We start from the raw sequence: 23529 nt of genomic DNA on the forward strand, positions 1-23529 counted from the left end.
TTAGGTTGACCAAGGAATGTCTTATAAGAAGAAATGGTTGCCATTCTTCTAGAAGAAGATAGAAGAAAGAATGATGTAGATCATTTATCGAATCGTGCATTGTTAAGATAAATCCAAAAGGTGTGTCTATTATAAAAAATTAAGTCACATAGTTAATCAATGCTACAGAAAGTTGGGCAAACAACAAATGAAGCAACATGTACAACTGAGGTCACATAGATTATCAATGCTACAAAAAGTTGGGCAAACAACAAATGAAGCAACATGCACAATTGGTTGCTGAAAATGATTCAAATGAAGATGCACACAACAAATCTAAAGCTCAGGACCACGTATACACCGCTTGTGTTGATGGACTATCTCTTCACGAAGATATAGATGAGTCTTGGGCATTCTAAACTCATGGAGATGGACACTCTGCCCTAGGAATTCTTCCCTTAAATGATTCAATAAGGTTTTTACTTTGTTTTTGTTAATAATGGACCTCTTCTTTAAGGGTGGATATTGACATTAAGGGGGGGAAAGCATATATGTAACAAAGATCTCTGAGTTGATCCCAGGACAAAGATGTCTTTGCTTTTGTAGTAGAACAAAGTTACTGTGCCTCTGGAGCCATGCATTTAAGCCTCGGAGCCATGCACATGTGTTCAACTCTTGTATCTACTTAACTAGACCTCTAAGTTGCACTAGTAGAACATGTCATATGCTTACATGATGCCAAAACCCCATTGGATCTCCAATCTCTCTACATAAGAGCCTATGTAATGTCAAAAAGATTAGACACTGCCTGAGAGTCTCAGGTAAAACCTTCCTTTTTCTTCCTCTAGTTTTGTGTCACAGGTTTTAGTCACCTATGACCCAAAGGGGGGTTTGTTAGAATTTGTGTATGTGAGAGTCTAACATGAGATGAGATAAGGCTTTTGTGTATACCTATCCTCTTCAGGATAAGGTCAGCTTTTATAAATACACCTTATTGTGTATGGAAAAGATTAAGTTCTTTTATGTATCTGCTTCTCTCTCTCTCTCTCTCTCTCTCTCTCTCTCTCTCTCTCTCTCTCTCTCTCTCTCTCTCTCTCTCTCTCTTTCTCTCTCTCTCTCTCTCCTTATACTAATCCTAACCCTACATATGTATCTATCTATCTATCTATCTATGTCATGACATCAAAATTCTAGATCAACACACAATATTATGTGTGTGTCAGGGCTGATTCTTCTACTTGGATAGGTATATATATTAGTTGCTCTCTATATGTGTGTTAGTCTTTATATGACTTGTGCATATGCACTAATTGATTCTCCTGTTTGGATAGGTATATATATTAGTTGCTCTCTATGTATATGTATCTATCTATTTATCTATGTTCAACGTATGTTTACTAGTTGATTCTCCTACTTGGATAGGTATATATATTAGTTGCTCTCTATGTATATGTATCTATCTATCTATCTACCTATGTTCAACGTATGTTTATGTATCTATCTATGTCATGGAATCAAAATTCTATATCAACAGACAATATTATGTGTGTGTCAAGGCTGATTCTTCTACTTGGATAGGTATATATATTAGTTACTCTCTGTATGTGTTAGTCTTTATATGACTTGTGCATATGCACTAATTAATAGATTGACGATTGTTTATAGGTATCCAAGTACATGATATGTCCAAGTGGTTTAGTGAAAGAGACGTATCCATATGTGGTATCTTAATGTGGAGTATGCATGATTGTCTAGACTACAAATGTTTTGATAAGTTAATAGGTTTTAATACTTAATGGGTTTAGCATTTAAGAGTTAATAGGTGTTAGGGTTTAGTGATTAAGTTAACATATTTGCCATTCGTCTTGGTGATATAGGATTTACTTATAGTGGTTATCATGCATACCCCATGTGTGCATCTAGATTGGTTTCAAGATACTCTAGATCATTAAAAAAGGTGGTGTATGAGCATTCCAAACAATATTTACCGAGGGATCATGCTATGTCACATGGATCACTAGCTAGACCTCCTACTACTTTGCGTGTTTCTGATTGGAAGTATATGTGGGAGGAGTCACATAATCATATTGGAGATCCTCCTCAGGGAATGAAATGACTATCAATATTTCATGGGGGGCTACCATATTGGGACAAGCTTCTTATTAATCATCTTTTAGATCTAATGCATATCTTGAAGAATGTTGCACATGCAAAATGGAAGATATTGACAATAGGACAAAAAGAAAATAAGGCCCAATAGGACAAAAAGAAACTAAAGCCCAATAGGACAAAAAGAAAATAAAGCCCAATAGGACAAAAAGAAACTAAGGTCCAATGGGAGGAACTATGCAAACAAAATTGTCCACCAAAATTATGGCCTCAACCTAGATCCAATCACAAAATTTTTCTACCAAAGGCACCATGGGTACTATCAACAAATGATGAGAAAAATTAGATCAAAAAGGTGATTCAAACCTTCAAGACACCCACATAATACTTGCACTACGTGAAAGGTGCATTTACAAAGGATGAAAAACTTTCACGATTGAAGTCAATGGATTGGCAAACTTTCTTGCAATTTATCTTGCCAATTTCAATAAAATGTTATCTTATAAAAAATATTAGGGAAATCTTATACAAGATTAGCACATTCTCTCATTGGATCTCCCAAAAGGAGATTGATTTTATGACACATTTTATTTAGCCCGTGTGAGCATCATCAAAGCAATGGTCATGATGGAAAAATTTCTTCCACCAGGCATGTTGACAATACAAGTACATCTACTAGTACATGTTGTGGATGAAATTGTAATTGTAGGGATAGTACACACTTGATGGATGTTTTTTTTGGAGCATTTTCTAAAAACACTAAAGGGATTTGTACACCAATAAGCTCATCCAGAAGGAAGTATGTCAATGGGATGGCTTATACAGGAATCTATAACTTACACCACAGAGTACCTTGCTACATCATACATGATGAAGACCAACAAAAAAAACTTGAAGAAGAACCACAAGAAGCAGGTAAGGTAAAGTCAATGGACAATACTTTAAGCAAAATAAATAAATAATTTTTTCCTAAATTCATATTTAATGGAGAAATGGTTTGATAAATACAAAGAAGCAAAAGCAGAGAGAGAGAGAGAGAGAGAGAGAGAGAGAGAGAGAGAGAGAGAGAGAGAGAGAGAGAGAGAGAGAGAGAGAGAGAGAGCAAGCAAGAAGACAATTTGACAAATTTTCACAACTACCTGGCAACCACACCCCTTAATATAAGCACAACTTTTTTGAACTTCCCTTCACGTAGATGGTTGGAGGAATCAATTACTCATGCAAAATCAGCTCCCAAACTTATCACACAAGAAGAAGAGGAACTTGTCATATGATGCACCTACCATGTACAGATGTTTTGGGAACAAACATATTTGCCAACCTAAAATAAATACTAAAGTGCTGGATGGAGTACCCATGAAGCTAAAGAATTTTTAAATTTTTAATTTTTACGGGTCCCACAGCCCGGACCGAGCCGAGATGATCCTGATAGGCTAATTTGGATAGCCGGTAGGCATAAAAAACCTACTGTACATCCTTAGGATGGGTTAAGCATGTACAATGTGTGTTTTTTGCTTATGTTTGTCTATGTTTGTGTGTTTGCATTTTATGCGTGTTTGCCTATGTTTGTGTTTAGATTTAGATACATTCATTTTCATTTTTTAGTTTATGTTTTTTTTAGTTAGAGTAAGATTAGAATTTGTTTCGCATCTTAGCATTTGTTTTATAAAGGCATCATTGTGTTTGACATCCACAGCTAGGCGGCCGTGTTCATTCCATTTTCTACAAGAAATAAGAACGGCCACAACGCTATTACGACTGCGAGGTGACCTAGCCGCAAAAGGGTTTTGGTCGTGGCAATGCGGCCACAATGTGATCCGATCATGGGAGGTTAAAAAATTAAAAAGAAAAAGGGTCGTGCCGTGCCATGCCGTGTCTTGCCTTGGTCTTATGATGTGTAGTATAATAAACTTCTATATATAGGCTTAAAGCTTGAGGAAGACTAAGCTCTATGGGATAAAGGCAAAAAGCCTTTTTCTCTCTTTTGAATTGTCAAATTTCCCACTCACCACCTAGAAATTTACTATTTTGAGGACTACGGGTACCTCAGTTGACAAAATTTCGTGCTGTAAAGTGCGCCTAAACCTACTAAGCAAGACGCTCGTTTTGAGATATCGCTTGCCATAGTCTGAGCTACTGAGGGGGTGATGCAATTTTAGGCAAAAAATAGCCAATCAAAGTCAAAATATGCTCGAAGAGACCACGAATTCTAATGCAAATGAATTGATGGTGTTGCCAATGGATCAAAGGCCACAGACAATGTACACCTATGATCTCATGCACAAGAGAGTACATCAAATGTCAGGAACGCTCTATTCGCACACAAACGAGAACCTGATTCAAATTGATAGGCCTAACTATGCAACACATGTTAGAATGTGGCTGTAATACCAATATGAAAATGCCTACAGAGCAAGAATTTACCTAGATCCCCTAGGTCGGCATGTCATGTATATCGAATCACATCCAGTCTCTCTGAATTTCATGCCGCAAGTGGTATATCGTGATGATCGGTAATATGATCTTAGCAAAACTATGTACCTAATCACACTGCAAATCCACTTAAGGTAGATGCATTAGGTAGGATGGTGAACAACCTAGTGTATCCAAATGAACAAAATTTGCTACTGATGCTAAATCATAGCAAATATTGAGTCGAAAATTCTTTTCGAGTGCACCGCATTCCAACAGACGATAAAACAATAGGCATATTCTATCAAGATGAGGATGGATATACAGGGTCTTCTACAAGATCCAAAATCTAGTGATCGATGAGAGCGAGTCAAAAATTCTTTTCGAGTGCACCGCATTCCAACAGACGATAAAACAATAGGCCTATTCTATCAAGATGAGGATGGATACAGGGTCTTCTACAAGATCCAAAATCCAGTGATCGATGAGAGCGAGTTGAAAATTCTTTTCGAGTGCACCGCATTCCAACAGACGATAAGACAATAGGCCTATTCTATCAAGATGAGGATGGATACAGGGTCTTCTACAGGATCCAAACTCCAGTGATCGATGAGAGCGAGACCTATCAAATCGTGTATGTGAAGGTCAGAGAAAACAAGCAAGATATCATAGATTTTTGGATGGCTGATGTATATGGTCAAATTTATCCTATGATCTACGATGATCTTGCAACAAGAGGCATACCAATATACATACGAAGGGCTACCAATTTGAGAATGACTGATGCATGAGGAGTCTCAAGTACGAACCACATTAGAGAGTCAAAAGCGAATTGAGAACTTTCTTGAGGATAGTCGGATCATAGAGCTTCCTAAAAGGATGAAAATATGGGAGCATTGATGTCAAAAAAACACCAAGAAGATGCTTGTACTTCAAGCAAAATGCAAAAAAGTGAAATACATGCAGAGAATAGTGGTTACCAAGCCAACCAAGGGCTAATGCAACCACACCAACCCAACCACATGGGTCACACAACTGAATACCCACAACCAATGGTGAATGCACCGATCTTATATGCTAATCCTAAGCTTGTGCATCCATCACAACTAAAAAAGTGGGTCAAGAAAATGTTCAGTGTGAGACAGAGGACCCTCCTCTCACGAGCATGTAATAGTGTTCAAATGCATTTTACAAGTAGAGGAAATAATAGATTTCCGTACCCAGTTTGAAGGATTTGGATTGACCCTAGAAGGCAAAGCACTTTTATGGTTCCAAAACCTAAATTCAACTTAAACTCATGATGTTGATACCTTGTTGGATGCATTTATTGCTGAATTTTTGGAACAAGGTATTAAAAATGATACGTTGAGCTTGATTCATAAGTTCAAACAAGGGGTAAATGAAACACCTTACTTCCTGTTCAATATAGAGAGGTCAAAACCATAGCCATACTTGACAATGGAGCAGGAGTAGCAATAGCCACAAAAGAGATTTGAAAATAGTGGGGTAAACCTGCCCTACGAAAGACGCGCATGAAGTTGCACAACTTGTTAGAATCACTCACTAACTCTGGCATTGATCCCAAGAGCAAAGCGATGCTCCAAACCTTAGCTAGGAAAAGCACCCTTAGACTCCATGGTTAAAGTGGTTTTCCCCCCCATGAGATTTTACACTTTGATTAAAATAAAGAGGCCCAGTGTGTCCACCTCTTAGCCTATGCACATGGGGCTCCAACTCATACACAAGAATGCCAAAACTTGAGTTTCTCCACTTGCCATTTCAGCCCACACACTTGCTCCATATAAGGCACATCTTGCACACACACAAGCTCTCTCTCTCACACTCTCACTCTCCCACATTCACAAGCTCCATAGCTCTCTCTCATTAGCTCCTAATAATCCATCCATGTAATCATGATTAGATTAATCATTTGTTATCTTGATTAGTGTCTCATGTCTTGAGTAATGTAATCATCATGCTTGTTCCACTTAATTAGTCTAGCTTGCATCTCGAATTCCAACATGGTATCAGAGCCAAGTTCTCTCTGCACTAATCCTTTCACCAAAATGCATTAATTATTTGAGTGAGGGCATGTCCATGGCAATACCATTGGGCCACTACTCTTCTCAATTAGTAGGGTCATTAGTCTCCATTATTTGCATTAAGTTCAAATAGTTGCATTAGGCTCATTATTTTGGTGTTTTTTTGGCATTTTTAGGCATGATTCTCACACCTTAATTAGGTATTAATTAAGTTCTAATCAACACAAATCTTGGACGTCATGCTGAGGAGCTAGGCACAAGGCTCTATTTGTGCCTAGTAGCTTGAAGATTGACGGAGATTTGAAGGTTCAATGGAAGGAGCAAAGTATACAAGAAACTGTAGTTTTCTGGTTCTGTGTGACTGACAGTTGAAGTACAGAAGGTTTGCTCTTCCTTTCACAAAGAGTGCTCAAGCTTAGGTGGTGGGCTTGTGGAGGTAAGGTGCTCATGGCCGTGAGATCCCTGGTTCAAATTTGGCTTGCCTATTTTTGGAATGCCTAAGCTTGGAGCTTGGTGGACTTGAGCAAACTATAAACTACATTGCAAGGAAAAATCGGGTCCAAGAATCCACGCTTCCAGAGGTGCAAATCTTCATTTTTTGTGCGGACTTTTCCTAAGGTTGTACACCTATGTTCACACATGCTTAAGCTTTTTGTTAGCCAAGGTTCACATGCTCAAGGATTGCCATGTACCCCCATCATCTAGAGATTGCTTGCACATTAATGTCTAGCACTTGAAACTTTTTTGTAAAGACTGCCATAAAAAAGGTGGGTATGTACCTCATCCAAAAGTCATTGTAATGGGACTAGACACTGGCCTTGCATAGCAAGTGCTAAGACCTTCCCAAAAGTCATATGTCTACCACCTCAACCATCACATCCAAGCATTCACCTCCAACCATCACATATCAAAAGGTGCAAGAAGAAGTAACATCTAAGCGTCAACCACTTCTTGGACCTAGAGTGTATAGGGCTGCACGAAAAAGAGTTAGCCCTGTCATCAGTGGTAGGATCTTTGTAGAGAAGAGGAAGCCTAAAAGGATCTTCATAAGATAGGCAGTTAAAAATTTCTCTCTAAAGATGTCTAAAAAGGAAATTTGTGAGAGGTTCAATAGGACAAACTTCCATACTTGGCAAACCAGGATTAAGTTTCACCTCATGAAGAAGGGGTTATGGGATGTTATCCACAAGAGGGAGATAGAACACAAACTAGGGACACAACAATGACTGTTGAGTTCAAAAATTTCAAGGCCTTAGAACAATATAATAGTGAATTTGGGAATTTCCCAATTTTCATTTTTTAATATTAAAAAAGTGCGATCCGATTAACATGTCTATAAGTTTCTCAAAAGCCTATCATGTGACCTATCATTGGAAAGTGCTTGAAAATTGCTATCTATTGAGCTTTAGAGTGCTCAAATTGGAACAGTGGTGTTCAAGTTATGGACAATCTCAAGTTTTGACCACTTGTCCCAAACTTGTGAGAAATTCCCATATTCCCCAATATGGTATTTTAGGCATTATAGGGGAGAACCTTCATGATACATACATTCACCACATTGGTGATTGTAAAACTGCTAAGGAAGCTTGGAAGGCCCTAGACAAAACCTTTGGTGCTACAAGCAAAATCTCAAAGATTAGCTTGTTCATCAAATTCTTTGGGTTAAAGAAGGAGAGCTCAACTAGTATGTCATCTCATCTCGACTTCAAGAGCGTTCTAGCTCAACTTTCAGGAATTAAGAAGGAGATGGAAAATCATACAAGATTGGGGCTACGATTATATCTATTTACGGTAAGAAGGTGTAACTACGTGAGTGAATACCAAGGATCATGCCTACCAAGATGTTGTAAAACTCTGATAGAAGATTTTGATTCTGCTACTAATGCAACTTCACAATTTTCCTTACCAAAACATACTAACTTACCTCTTTGGATGTGCGGAGCATCACAAGAAGGAAGTTTAAAAGAAGAAGAATGCACGACTACAGACCTCTAGAAGATGAGGCATACATACCAGATCCCTTTCCTAAGAATGAGTTTGAATCACATGGATGGGATCAAATTCTAGCTACATTGGATGTATGTACAAATGAACATACAAATACACAATTTTGTGACGAAAATGGCCATGACATCATGCCGATCAAAATGATCAACTGTTTCCATTCATCTAATAATGATTCACTTAACCATGGGAATGCTTGAGAAAGAGCATACAGAGAAGAACAGGTCCACAAGCACACAAAGGTTGATTAAAGATGCTCCCGAAGTGTCAAAAGGAACAAAGACAACATGCCGACCTACAATCGAAGGAATAGATGGAAATATGCCAAAGAGAATAGGGATTGCTCTAGGTAAGCAGCCAGTACAGGAGGTCAAACCACAGGTTGAATGTGATGATGATAGCGAGGATGAATTACAGCCGTATGTTCTTATCCAACTTGGCTCAAGCAAAAGGTCTTAGTACGCGCTGCTAGATCCCAGTACTTCTTACGACTCCATGAACTTTGAAGTTTTCAAATACTTCAAAGGAGTTCAATTTGTTGAAATATACAAGTGAATAGGGTGTGTGTGGGAACAAGCTCTTGGATAGAGGCTATAAAAGAGGAGATGTAATTGTGAAAGAACCTGTGAAAAGGTGAGAAGAATCTATTGGGAGAGAATAAAAGGTAGCATGAGAGAATTTAGGAGTGTGGAGTTATTTTGGGAGATATTCAGGGAAAAGAGAAGAGGTGGAGAGAATCAGGCAAGAGGTGGAGATATTCTGGGAGTGAATCATGGAGAAATCAATGGGATTTGATGCTTGATGTAAACTCTATAAATTGAGGCATAGCCCTAATGAGAATTTGCTGGTTTTTGAGTATCCATGCCTACATTAATCTATTTGCTAATTATTCACTAATTACATCTTAATCATTTGCTAATTACATCTTAATCATTTGCTAATCACTTTGTTAATGATGTTGATTCTAGTGTTTGATCCACCATAGCTCATCATTATGCTCAAATTTCAACATGGTATCAGAGCCATGCCTAGAATCCATCAGGTTTATGAGCCTATTAGTTAATTAATCCAAATTAGTAGATAATTAGCAAAAAATCAAATTTTTAGTTAGTTTTTCACTTCCCCCTTCACCCCTAGCCCCAGTGGAGGATCTCTAGCACCTTGCACACTCTAAGTTAGGGCACAAGCTTTTAGCATATGGTAGCTAACATCTTTGGCTACAAGCACATCAAAATGGCGCAGCAAATCGCGAAGTAAATCAGGAGAAATCGATGATTCTGCAGGCGCGTTTTTTTCTGAGGAAAATGAACATTGCAGCTTCATCAAATCAAATTGCTTCAATTCCTCTTAGCCCCGGGGGTTTTCAAGCATGCTCTACAAGCTGGTGAAGACAGAATTCAATTTCATCAAGTCTACAGTGAGATCCAAGCTCTTCATCAAATCTGCAGGTGACTTTGGTAAAACAGAGATTAAGCTTTCAATATTTGGTCAAATCTTGTGTTTCTTGGCTTAATCCTCTACTAGACTCATTGCTATTGATGCCTTTGAAAGCATTTGAGCTCATTTGAAGTGGAAGGTACCAGATCTGGACTCCCCGCAAAGAGAACGGTACCATGTATTGCCTTCAGTGCTGGAATAGATGAAATGCCATGCAACTTTCTGAAAAAGGACAAGAGGTGGGGTAACCTTAGAGGAAACCAAAGGAAACTGGGTTGCCTAGAGAAGAACCACCAGGTACAAGCTGCCAGCCCTTTTCATAGTCTTGGCAATGGCAAAAGTGTACCCGAATCCACTACTTGTGCTCCACACTCAAATTGGCATTAGCCCCAAGACATCCTCAAGGAATCTTTGGATAATGTGTGCAAGGCTCCACTGACTCGCCCAACACACAAGGAATCATGATCCCCTTTCTTTAACCCTAGAATGTACAAATGCAAATCACCCAGCTTACACAATGTACCCAAACATCCGAATATTCACTAGTAGCCAAGTTATGACTGTAGCTTAGCAACCACATCTCCACAAATGCTAGCTGAGCTTGCTGAAAACCCTTTTTCTCGGAGCCTTGATGCAACACAGAGTGCACCCTGACCATCTTCAGCAAAGTTAAGAGCTTACGCAACGTGACCTTCTGGTGCATATCCTGCAACAATCAATGCACTCCAAGAGACAACATCCCAAGAAAACAGCCCAGTTAACATACCCTTGAAACATCATCACATTTGGCATACATGTCCACTAGAGCATTGCCCAGCACAATGTTTTCCTGCAACGACCCCTGCCTTCCAATCTCGTCATGGATAATGATGGATCTGTTTCCCCTTGTCAAGGCTACTCGGATTGTGGCACATGCTTCCAAGATGCACGTGTAGGTCACTGCATCGAGAAGGATGCCCTCACACTGTACGTCTTCAAAGCAGCCAAGTGCTTGTGCATCATGACCTTGTTGTGCATATTCTGCAATTAGTGCACTCCAAGAGACAACATCCCAAGAAAGCAGCCGGTCGAGCACTTATTGTGCCTTTGAAACAGCAGCGCACTTGGCATACATGTCCACTAGAGCATTGCAGCATGACTTCATACTGCAGCAACCCCTGCCTTCGAATCCTATCATGGATTTGTTTCCCCTTATTGGTTTCATTGATCGTGTCACATGCTTTGAAGATGCATGTTGTGGAGTGGAAAAAAACAAGAAAACAGGCCTCTATAGCTTCCCACTCCCCCAACCTTGGAACCGCTAGTACAAAACAGGGGCACCATAGACAAAGTAATCACCCAACAAACACATGTGCTTCCATTGTGTGCATGACGAGGTAGTCAAAGGCTGGCACAAGGTGCGCTGTGAGAGTGTAAACCCGTGGACTACACCACCAAACACGTCAATCACGCCTTCTCCTTCAAATCAACACACACAAGATATATACTCACAAGGCTGTCCCCCATTCATTTTGGCAACATATACCTAGGTTTCGGCTGAGAGCAGCCCTATTGCCATCGCCATCAATCCCTTTATATGAGAGGAGTACCTTTGTAGCCCATAGTCTTAATACAACAAGAATCACCATGTAGATGAACAGCCATAGGTTCTTGATCAACTACACCATAAAATACCAAATATGGCTACTGCAGTCGCGGTGCCATGCACTGCCGACCATCATCACATGCTTACTAAACATGGCCAACACCCACATACTATAGGTGCCAGAGAACGGCATCCAGAATCAGCCCAGGATCAACCTTCCATAATGCCAATTGCAGTTCCCATGTGCGTCCATGTACAACCAGACCTCTCCCCTTGCACAAAGGAGTCTCACACATCATCTTGACATAAGGCATTAATGCCCAAAGAAGGATAGAGAAAGAAGAAAGATGGTGATCTGCTGAAACGAAGGCCTACATCCTTGCCAAAATGAGAAGATACCCGCCGTGTACACCTGTCCTGAAGAGAGAGGAACCTCAAGCACCTGTTCCTAGAAAAAAACCATGCATGTACTAGCCTACTACAAAACCATCTACTCTGTACACCTGCTAGGGCATTCAGGGCAAAGCTTTTTTGCATGCCATGCATCCCATATGTACACAAGCCAAAAACACTTTTGTAAAATTTTACCTGACATACTTTGCCTAACCCCTAGCCTGCTGAATCATTTATGATCAGCAACAAAAAGCATACGACCACGCTTTCCTCTGTCAATCCTTTGAGCATCATACAATGTAATCACTCTATTCCATGTGTTCGAGGAAACATTGTCATCTTCCCAAAACGTAGTTTGCCATCCCACATCCCACAACATAATATAAGAACCTTCGGAAACAAAGCTCTTGACATACATAGCATCCTGCCTCGTCTCAATTCCATAATCACTGATGTGGTCAACGCTATTATTGGAAAACCAGTGAAGCAACTCCTACTGAGGGTAACGGGCGCTAAACTTTTCATTAAAAGACCCAATGATTCAAAAACAAGGCGTGTAATGTCAAACGTTTTCAATAAATAAGAAGTTCACGTTAAAATTAAAAATAAGAAGCTCACGTTAAAATTAAAAATAAGAAGCTGAGCTTTTATTGAGCGTGGGCCTAAGGATTTGAACCCACAACGTTTGGCATGCTAAAATTTTGACCTTTATCATCTATGCCACTCTTCCTACATTCTACTTGTGTCATTCTAAGTGATTGACAGCATATATAAATATAAAATATCCTTCTGTAAATAGAATGCCTAGGAGAAATTGGCCTCCCTCTGTAAATAAATTTCTGTGAGTCCATTCTAATAAATAATGCCTTATGTTGAACGCACGTGATAGACACTTTTACATGTGAGTGACCCCCCCGAGTCTGAGCTCCCTGATCCGTCTTCCCTCAAGAGAATTCTTTATTTGTTTATGGCCCTCTAACATGGTTTGTACTTGAGAATCTTCATGCCTCAACCATTTTCTAATTGGTAGCCCTTGATATGTGTATTGGTTTGCCTCTTGTTGTGAGATCATCTGATAAATTTGACCATATACATCGGCCATCCAAAAATCAATGATATCAAGCCTGTTTTCTTTGACCATCACATACACAATTTGATAGGTCTCACTCTTATCAGTCACACTGGATTTTGGATCTTGTAGAAGATCCTGTATCCATCCTTGTCTTGATAGAATAGGCCTATTGTTTCATGGAATAATGCGATACACTCGAAAAGAATTTACGACTCGATATTTGTTTTGATTAAGCATTGGTTAGCAAATTTTGTTCATTTTCATACACTAGGTCATTCATCATCTTGCCTAATGCATCAACCTCAAGTGGACGGCGGCGGTGAGTAGGTACGTAGTTCCGTTGAGATCATAGTACTTGTCATCACGGTATACCGCTTACGACGTGTCATTTAGAGGGATTGGATGTGATTCAATGCACACAACATGTCGACCTAGGGGGTCTAAGTAAATTCTCGCTCCGTAGACATTTTCATATTGATAATGCAACCACATTTTGACATTTGCTGTGTAGTTTGGCCTATCGATTTGACTCTGATCCTCGTGTGAGTGCGGATAGAGCGTTTCTAGCATTTGATGTACTCTCTTATACATGAGATCATATGCGTTAATTTTTTGTGGCCTTTGAACCATTGGTAAGACCATCATTTCATTTGCATTATAGCTCATAGTCTCTTCGAGTGTATTTTGACTTTGTTTGGCCATTTTTTGCTTAAAACTGCAACGCCTGGTCTGTAGCTCGGACTATGGCAAGTGATAGCTCAAAACGAGCGTCTCGCTCAGTTGGTTAAGGCGCACTTTACAGCACAGTGTTTTGCCAATCGAGTTGCCCGTAGTCCTCAAAATAGTAAATTTCTATGTAGACGAGTGGGGAATGTGACTTTTGAGAGGAAAAGGCTTTTTACCTTTATCCCATAGAGCTCCCTTCTCCCCAAGCCTCAAGCCTATATATAGAATATCTTAATCATCATGTACCATAAGACCAAGACCAAGGCATGACACGGCTCGGTACAACACGACAAATCGGGCCCTTTTCAGTTTCATTTTTTTAAACAAAAAATTTCTCTTCCCAAGCGCTTGCTTGCTTTCTCTCTTTTTTTTTTCCTTTTTTTTGTAACGGCCGATCAAAATTTTGCGGCCGTGCTTTGGCGGCCGGGTGGATCACGACCGGGCGGTTTTTTCGGCCACAACCGTTTGCTCTCGTGTGGCCGAGGTCATTTCACAGCCGAACTGCTTGTGCGGCCGTTGCGGCCGCGGGCAGCTTACTTGTGGTCGTGGGGTGTTTGGCGGCCAGGCCAACTTGCACGGCCGCTAGATTTGTCGGCCCTTTCCTCTCACGAGACCGTGCTCTCGCGGGGCCGGATCAAAAAACTTCGCGAGATCGGATCTTCTGGCCGTGATCTCGCCTCGCGGCCGTAAAACCTCTTGTGGCCAACCTTCTTGGGCCAACTTGCACGGCCGCTAGATTTGTCGGCCCTTTCCTCTCACGAGACCGTGCTCTCGCGGGGCCGGATCAAAAAACTTCGCGAGATCGGATCTTCTGGCCGTGATCTCGCCTCGCGGCCGTAAAACCTCTTGTGGCCAACCTTCTTGTGTACGGCCGGATTTTCCACGACCGGGCTTAGTTCCTCCCAAAATGTTCGCAGCCGAATCTCTTGCAACACTCTTACGACCGGAATCTCTACCTCGTCTCTGCTCACGGCCAGATTTAACTTTCGATTTCCCAACTTTCTTGCAGCCGTACGACGCCTCACGGTTGGAATGGCTCTCCAAAAACACAGTGATGCCTTTACAATTTGAATGCCATGATGTGAAACAAATCCTACGACTAATCTAACTAAAAAACGTAAACTAAAAAATGGAAAACAATGAAAACATCTAAATCTACACACAAACACAGCTAAACACGCATAACACACATCGTATATATTTATCCCATCCAAAAGATGCATAGCATGTTTTTTTTATGCCTACCGGCTCTCCAAAAATCTAAAAACGCTAGGCGTGAGCCTAGGACGGTCCTGGACGAACTAAAGGGTAACTACTGTGGCCAAAAACCTTGTACTAGTGTAGGCACTTGTCCCTGGCAACTAGTGTACTAATGTAACTACTGGCCAAAAACCTCGTACTAGTGTAGGCACTCGTCCCCGGCAACGACGCCAATGTTCATGGGTCTTCACGACGCACATGTGTAGCGTAGCGAGAACTCTAGCAAACAAGAATGTCTACTGAGGACAAGCTAACCCGACTACTGCATGGAAGCAGTGGTGCAAGTGTCAACAAGAGACCACCCAAGGGACAATGGCGAGAGCACAGCTAATCTACCCGTGCTACTAAGGTCTCACGTGCTCTAATCCTACACAGGCAAGTTAATCCAAAGACAGGAATGAACCTAAGCTATCCAGTCAACCTATCTAAGCTAGAACAAGCCTAAGGAAGCATCCAAAATAAGCAGAACATCCTCTAATCGTCGCACACGACAAACTCACCAACGAGCTGCGAACTCGAAAAGTAGAGTTTTGCTAATCGGAATCATGCAAGAGGGGATTCTACTCGTAGAGCTAAGCCTCTAGACTAATCCTACCAAGTTCGGTCTAAAATGGACAATTCTATCGCTCTAGATCTGCTAAACACACTTAGGAGTCCTAATCACACAACTAATCAAAATGCTAATTCTAAATTAACAAATTAGCAGAGTGAAAAGGAAGAGCACAAGACACAGAGTAACCTCGTCAAAATGCATTTGCATTCAGAGCACCGAGGCGACAGCAGTGCGAGCGTCGAACGTCAAGCGCGCTCGTAGTTCTTCTTTTAGCTCTTATACAACGACCCCTATACAAATGAGCGGATTTTCACATATATAGGCCAGTCGGGATGCTCAACCCAAAATTAATCGACACTTAAACTAAGGACATCCTATATAAATTGGAAGCATTATAGCCTTGGCTTGACTTTAATCTAATTAGATTAGCCTATTGGGACCATCTCAGCTCGGTCGGGGACTGCGAGACCCGAAAAATTTTAAAAATTAAAAATTCTTCTTCTTGGGCATTCAATCCAGCACTTTAGCATTGATTTTAGGTCGGCACATATGTTCCCGAAAAACAAATCCAAGCCAACATCCACAATTTATTTATGGAAAACGAGGAAATTAGCAACAATGACAACATCACAGATTTGGGTACCAAAGCACCTCTTTAACTCAAACTCAAAACAAGTATGGATACCCAAGTGAGTTCTCAAGAAATCCCCTTCTCACCAACAACAAGCTCAGCATAAGCGACAAAGACCATGTTCAAAAAGCAAAAGCACATGCAAGAGAAAGTCGTAGAAATGGTATCCTCACATTAAGAAACCACCTCCTCCCACGCCTACATATTGCCAAATTTGGGTACCTAAGAAGTTGGTTCACGCACAAGCAAGGTACAAGCAGATGTGGATTCCAAAAAGAAACCAATCCTCAACAACACATGCTCGGATCCCCATCTCAGATCAGAGACGAAAGCCAAAGCCTCAACAGCAGGTTTCATGTCGACAACCCAAGTCACAAGTTACAACCCAAGGGGTGTGGGACCTAAGCAAATTGCCAACTAACTTCCACGAGGTCAAATTGCCAACTAACTTCCACCAGATCAGAGACAAAAGCCAAAGCCTCAACAGCAGGTTTCATGTCGACAACCCGTCACAAGTTACAACCCAAGGGATGTGGAGACCTAAGCAAATTGCCAACTAACTTCCACCAGGTCAAAACCAAGACCTCAAGGATTCCAACGTCAACATGCCACACCACAATTTGAAGCATCAAAGACAACCACCCACAGGCCACATCCACGACAATGCTTCAGTGCGCTTGAGGATGTGCGCAGTCTAGGTCAGGGAGGAATCTTCCGGGAACGAACATATGTGCCAACCTAGAATCAAAATGCTAAAGTGCTGGATGGAGTGCCTGTGAAGCTGCGAAGGATTTTTTTTTTTAAATTTTTACGGGTCCCACAACCAAGCCAAGATGGTCGCGATATGCTAGATTTGAGTCAACAAGCCAAGGCTATAAGTGGGTTGAGCGTCCCGACTGGCCTATATAAGTGAAAATCCACTCATTTATAAGGGATTCCTGTGTAAAAGAAGAACTACGAGCGCACTTGACGTCCGATGCTCGCTACTGTTGCCTCGATGCTTTGAATGCAAATGCATTTTGATGAGGTTACTCTGTGTCTTGTGCTCTTCCTTCCACCGTTAATTTGTTAATGTTTGATTAGCATTTTAGTTAGTTGTGTGATTAGGACTCCTAAGCGTGTTTAGCAAATCTAGCGTGATAGAGTTGTCCGTTCTCGACCCAACTTGGCAGGATTAGTCTAGAGCTTAGCTCTACGAGTAGAATCCCCTCTTATGTGATTCCAATTTGTGAAACTCTACTTTTCAAGTTCACAGCTCGTAGGTGAGTTTGCCACCGCTCAGATGTGATTAGAGATGCTTAGGTTGTTTGGGTAGCTTCTGTTTTACGAGAAATCCGCAAACGACATCCAGTCTAGCGAGAACTCTAGCAAACATAAATGTCTACTGAGGACATAGCTGACCCGACTTGTGCACGGAGGTAGTGGTGCAAGTGTCAAGAGACCACCCGACTTTCGGAAGGACTCTACTCATAGAGTTAGGCCTCTAGACTAATCCTATCTAATCTGGTTAGATTCAGGCAACTTTACCATGCTAAATCTGCTAAACATGCTTAGAAAATCTAATTAACCAATTAACCAATCTGCTAATGAAACATTAACAAATTTATAATGGAAAGCAAGAGTACGACACAAGGAAGAACCTCATTCAATCCGTTTCGAATTCGGAGCACCGAGGCGACAATGGCGAGCGTCTGACCGCGCGCGCTTGTAGTCCGCAATTACTCTCTACACAAGACCTCCTTTACAAATGAGCATAAATTAAGTTATATAGGCCGGTCGGGCGCTCACGAGGGCGCTCAACCCGAAATTAACCCACACATAATTTGGTAATCTCCTATACATCTTGGAAGCCGAAATTAACCCGAAATTAACCCGAAATCAACCCGAAATTAACCCACACATAATTTGGTAATCTCCTATACATCTTAGAAGCATTATAGCCTCGGCTTGAAAAAATATTATCAAATAAGCCTATCGGGACCATTCGGGAGGATCGGGCACGTGTGGGACCCGCAACATAAAAAATTTAAAATTCTTCAAAACTTCAGGGGCACCTTGTCCAGCACTTGGACAATACTTTTAAGGGCACTGCTCTATTCCCGGAACATTCCTCCCCACCTAGTCTGCGCACGTCCTCGGGCGTGTTGAAACGTTGTCGAGGATCTGGTGTGGGTGGTTGTCCTTTGATGCTTCAAGTGGTGTTGTAGCATGTTGAAGTTGATAGCTTTAAGGTCTTGGATGTCAGAAGATTTCTTGTCCTACATCTTACAATAGGAATTAAGAGCACATGAGCTTACATGGATGCAATCAAACACATGACCTAGGTAGTTGGACTATTCACCAAAGAAAATTCATTGGGTTGTGGTAAGGATTTTCGCTTGGAGTTGTCATACAATGCCTTTGACATTGAGCTGATTCTTCATGAGTTGAGATCTGTTTTTGGACCTATTAAGCTTGCATGCTTCTTGATCTTTCATGTGCTCATTTAGAGCAGAGAACATTTTCTTGACTTCTGTTTGAAGCATGAGATTGGCATGCGACATTTTTGGACGGGTTAGGTTCCATTGGCGAAAGATAGCTAGAAATTTTAATGGAAACCCGTGTCAATGCATCTAATGCAACACATGCAAACAAATGCAACTTAAACCTAAAGTTAGATATGAAAATATTAAGCATAATGCTTCTGTTTCTCCATGGATGTCATCATGTTCATTGCGGTTGATCAATGTTCTTAATTTCCTATAACCTGTATGTACCTGTTTTGGAAAGGATTTTTCGGTGTTGTGTTCCGTTGTTCTAGCCTTTGGTTTCTTTTAACCTGTTATCCTGGTCATGTACCTGTGTATATGTTCTAGTTGCACACAGAGCCATTTATCGGTTTTCCCTATGGTAGCTTAAGATATTGCTTGAAGACCTGTGACCTGTGTAGTTGGACTTGAAATGGAAGTCTAGGAGATGGTTCTTTTAAGTGACAATTCCATTTTCTCCAGCAGCGATCTTTATAGTCCATTGCTTGAGCTCGCCACCATGAGGTTTTATTGTGCAAAACAAAATGAAAGGAAAAAGAAAAAAGGACAATGACAAATATATGTACATATTTGAGGGAAAAAACCTCCTAGTGAGGGAAAAAGTGCCTCGACAGTCCTAAGGTCACATCCCATTTATTAATGGATATTTACACACACCTATGGGGTTTAGATAGCTACATTACCCCTATCTATTGCGGATATTCTATGGGCATTAAAATAGAAATCAAAGAAAAATAAAAAATTTACACCAAAAATAATGCCCTTAATAGATTTAGCATGAGTTCGTATTTTAGAATGCTTCCTCCCCACCTAGCTTGTGTTTACTCTGGCCAGTTGGTTGTGCATGTGCATTGGATTAAACAATAGTGTCTATGCACGGCCTTGTAATGTGGCCCTATAGCATGATATCACAGAATATGCATTTAGAACAACATGCTGTGCTAGATGGGGATCATGAGCGATGTGCTCATGGGTTTCTGATGGCAAGGCATTCTTCAAATGATTCTAGGAAGAAGGTGAGTTTAGGATCTTCTAGATGTGGTTTGACGTAGTGACTACTTTCATCTTCCTTATCTAGAATCATAGCTTCATAGCTTACCTCTGAGAGTTGATGAGAATCAGTATTGGAAGCTTTTTGTCTCCACTTGAGCCTTGTCGATGCTTGTATTGGCTTAGTTTGATTTGAAGGAAGATCCACTTGCGTGGATTTTTGTTGCCATACCCATTTGGATTTGACTTGAGGCTCTGATACTTGGGATATCTTTGGCTTCCACACCCAATTAGATGTCAGCTTGGTTGTTGTAAGCTTCAGTGGGTGGAAGTTTAGTGGCAATCTGCTTAGGTCTCCACACCCATTGATTTGTAACGTGTGCTTGAGCTTGTCATCGTGGAACCTGTTGTCAAGGCTTGGGCCTTTGTCTTTGAGCTGAGATGGGGATCCGAACCTGTGTTGTTGAGGATTGGCGTTTTTTCGGGATCCACATCTACTTGTTCCGTGCTTGTGTTTGAACCAACTTCTTTTGTACCCAGATTTGGCGATGTGTGGGCTTGGGAGAAGATGGTTTCTTGACGTGAGGGCACCGCTTCTTGGACGGTCGCTTGTTGCGTGCATTTCTTCCCTTTGAAAATGGGCTTTGTCGCATATGCTCAACTTGTTGGCGAGAAAGAGATTTTCGGAGAGCTGACTTGGGTATCCAAACTTGTTTGGACTTTGAGCTAATTAGATGCTTTGGTACCCAAATCTTTGCCATTGTTGTTGATTTCTTCATGATTTCTTCATTTTCCGCAAAGATATTATGGATATCGGCCTGGATCTTGTGTCTGTAATAAGAACCTGTTTCTTGGGTATCCAAATCTGTTTCTTGTAAGCTTTCCTTGCAGCATTTAAGATAGCAGTTGAAGAGGTTGAAGGGATTTGTGTAGGCATAGTCTTTGGCTCCTATGCTGTCTATTTTTTAATCCATGCTTGTGTGTACTTCTAAGGCTTGATGTATTCAAAGTTGGATGTAGATTGGCCAGCTCCTTCCTTTGTTTCAGATTCACATATGGCTGGAAGAAGAACCAACTGTAACTCTTCTAGTTCAGTGTCATCCTCCTCTTGTGATACGAGCAATTGATATGAATACTTGGGAGCAAAGTCCACAGAGGATATCTGAGATCCAATGTTGAAATTTGGCCACTGAGGTATGTGCAGGTAGAATATGAAACCTATTTATGCACTCGATGTCATTGATTGACATTGGCACATCTGCATACTCCATTGTGTGTACCTTTTCATCTGATAAGCTCATAAGTGTGACATTTGCTAGCACCAATTGAACTCCTTTCAATTGCTTGAACACTTCAAAGTTCATGGAGTTAATAGAACTACTTGGATCTAGTAGCACATACTGAGACCGTTTACTTGAGCCAAGTTGGATAAGAACGTATGGCTCTAATCCATTTTCACTCTTGGCATCACATTCAACCTGTTGCTTGATCTCTTGTACTGGCTGCTTACCTAGAGCAATCCCTATTCTTTTTGGAAAATTGCCATCTGTTTCTTTGATTGCAAGTCGGCAGGTTGTCTTCATCACTTTTGATACTGCTTGAGCATCTTGAATTGATCGTTGTTCACCCACAGACCTGTTCTTTGCTGCATGAATTTGCAGGTCGGCAGGTTGTCTTCATCACTTCTGATACTACTTGAGATCTTGAATTGATCGTTGTTCACCCACAGACCTGTTCTTTGAGGCATGAATTTGCTTAGACGTTCCCATGTTTAGTGAATCAGTGCGAGATGAGTGGAAACATTTGATCATCATGACTAGCATGATGTCGTAGCCGTTTTTGTCACACAACTGTGTAGTAGTTTGTTCATTTGCACATACATCCAGTGTGGCTAGAATTTGATTCCATCCATGTGGTTCAAACTCATTTTCGGAAAAAAGATGTGGTATGTACGTTTCATCTTCTAGTCACGCATTCTTCTTCTTTTAAACTTCCTTCTCGTGATGCTCCACACATCCAGAGAGGTAAGTTAGTATGTTTTGGTAAGGAAAATGTAAAGTTGCATTAGTAGCAGAATGGTAGATATGATCCTTGATATTCACTCGCATAGTTACACCATCTTGCCACCGTAAATAGATATAATCGTAGCCCCAATCTTGAATAAGTTTGAGTTGTCGCATAAAGGGTCTACCCAAGATTATGTCATATGCAAATTTTTTACCGAAATCTACCACAGCAAAGGTGTGCTCATATTCTATGCCACAAGATGTGACAAGTAATCGTTCGAGCAATCCTAGCGGCTCTTCAATGTATCCGTTTGCTACTTGCAACTTCATGTGCGTTTTGCGTAGGGCAGGTTTACCCCACTATTTCCAAATTTCTCTCGTGGCTATAGCTACTCCTGCTCCACTATCAAGTATGGCCATGGTTTTGACCGCTCCATATTGAACAGGTAGCAAGGTATTTCCTTCTTCTCCTTCACAATACTCACCAACTTTGTTAATGGGAACCAGTTCAATCTCTCTACTTTCTCGACATTCCACTTCTTTTGCTAAAGAAGGGATATCACATTGGATTTCCATGTTCTCGAAGCTTTTCCCCACTTCATGCCACAATTTTGGCTTAACTTTCAAGAGATCTGCTAGCTTCAATGTACATTTGACGGGTGTTTCTAGCAGCTCTTGAACATTATTCGTGTTTTGCACATGTGGCATTGTTCGCCATTGTGAGGGGAGTTTCTTGGTAATTGATGCATTCTCACAACTACCAAGATATGAAGGTAAGGTTCTTAATGTGGCAGCTTTGGAGCTTTCAAATTGTTCCAAACCCATATCACTATATCTAGATGCTAACTCCATATCAACATTCTGCTCAATTGCATCAAATTCAGGAAATGGTGCATTGTCAAACGTTTGATCTTTTACATTCGCTTCATGAACCTCATTCCATAGCTCTTCGGGCCATCGTTCGTTTAATTCAGGCACTATGGATGGGTTTATATTTGCCGTATTCTCTACCACAAGCGGTGGTGCCTCTTTAGGTGCATCTTCCTTCGGTACTGCTCGTTCGGCATGTTGAATCTCAGCCAAATTGTTTCTTTGACTTAGCTCCAGTGGAGGATGTACTTGTGTCTTCTCTATCAAAGCTTGGACAGCTTTGATTGAGTGAGTGTACATTTCTAGCCTTTGTTTTTCAAGAATAGGGTCAGGATATGCCCTATATCTTTCTTCATGTGTTTGGCCTGGCTTCAGTCTGGCTTCGAATGCTTCAAGCATTGCATTTAAAGGTTCAAAAACCTTTTCCACAAGGACTAAGCCGCCTGATGAGTCATTCTGCTCTTTGGGCGATGGTTTCAGCTGAATCTCTGGTAGAGAGGGTTGAGCCTCAGGCATTTACTTTGTAGCTTCACTCGCCTCTTTTTCACGTTGAAGGCGGGCTTTGCGCCTAGCTTTTCTAGCTTTCCATGAGTTGCGTTTGCTCTTGGAAGACTGGCTTGCGCTCTCCTGAGATTTGTTATCATTTTTGCTCTTATGTTCCTCTTGAATTTGAGCTTGTGCCCGTGTTATGACGTTAACTGGCACCTTTTCTTCTTGTTCAGAGGAACTGAGTGATGGATTAACTCCAATTGACTTGACTGATTTGCCTTTTTGTGGAGGATTTCAAGGACAATCTGCAAACAAGTGCTTTATAGCACCATCCTCGCAAAAACCTCTTCGTACTTCTGGTCGAGGGATTCCATTGTTGGCAATGTACCTCAACATGTTGGCATTCATGCGATGTCGTTCATCTGAGCTAGAAGTTGTGGGTA

Source organism: Cibotium barometz, chromosome 42, assembly GCF_041138505.1.
Source record: "Cibotium barometz isolate CiBa-2024 chromosome 42, ASM4113850v1, whole genome shotgun sequence".
NCBI lineage: Eukaryota > Viridiplantae > Streptophyta > Polypodiopsida > Cyatheales > Cibotiaceae > Cibotium > Cibotium barometz.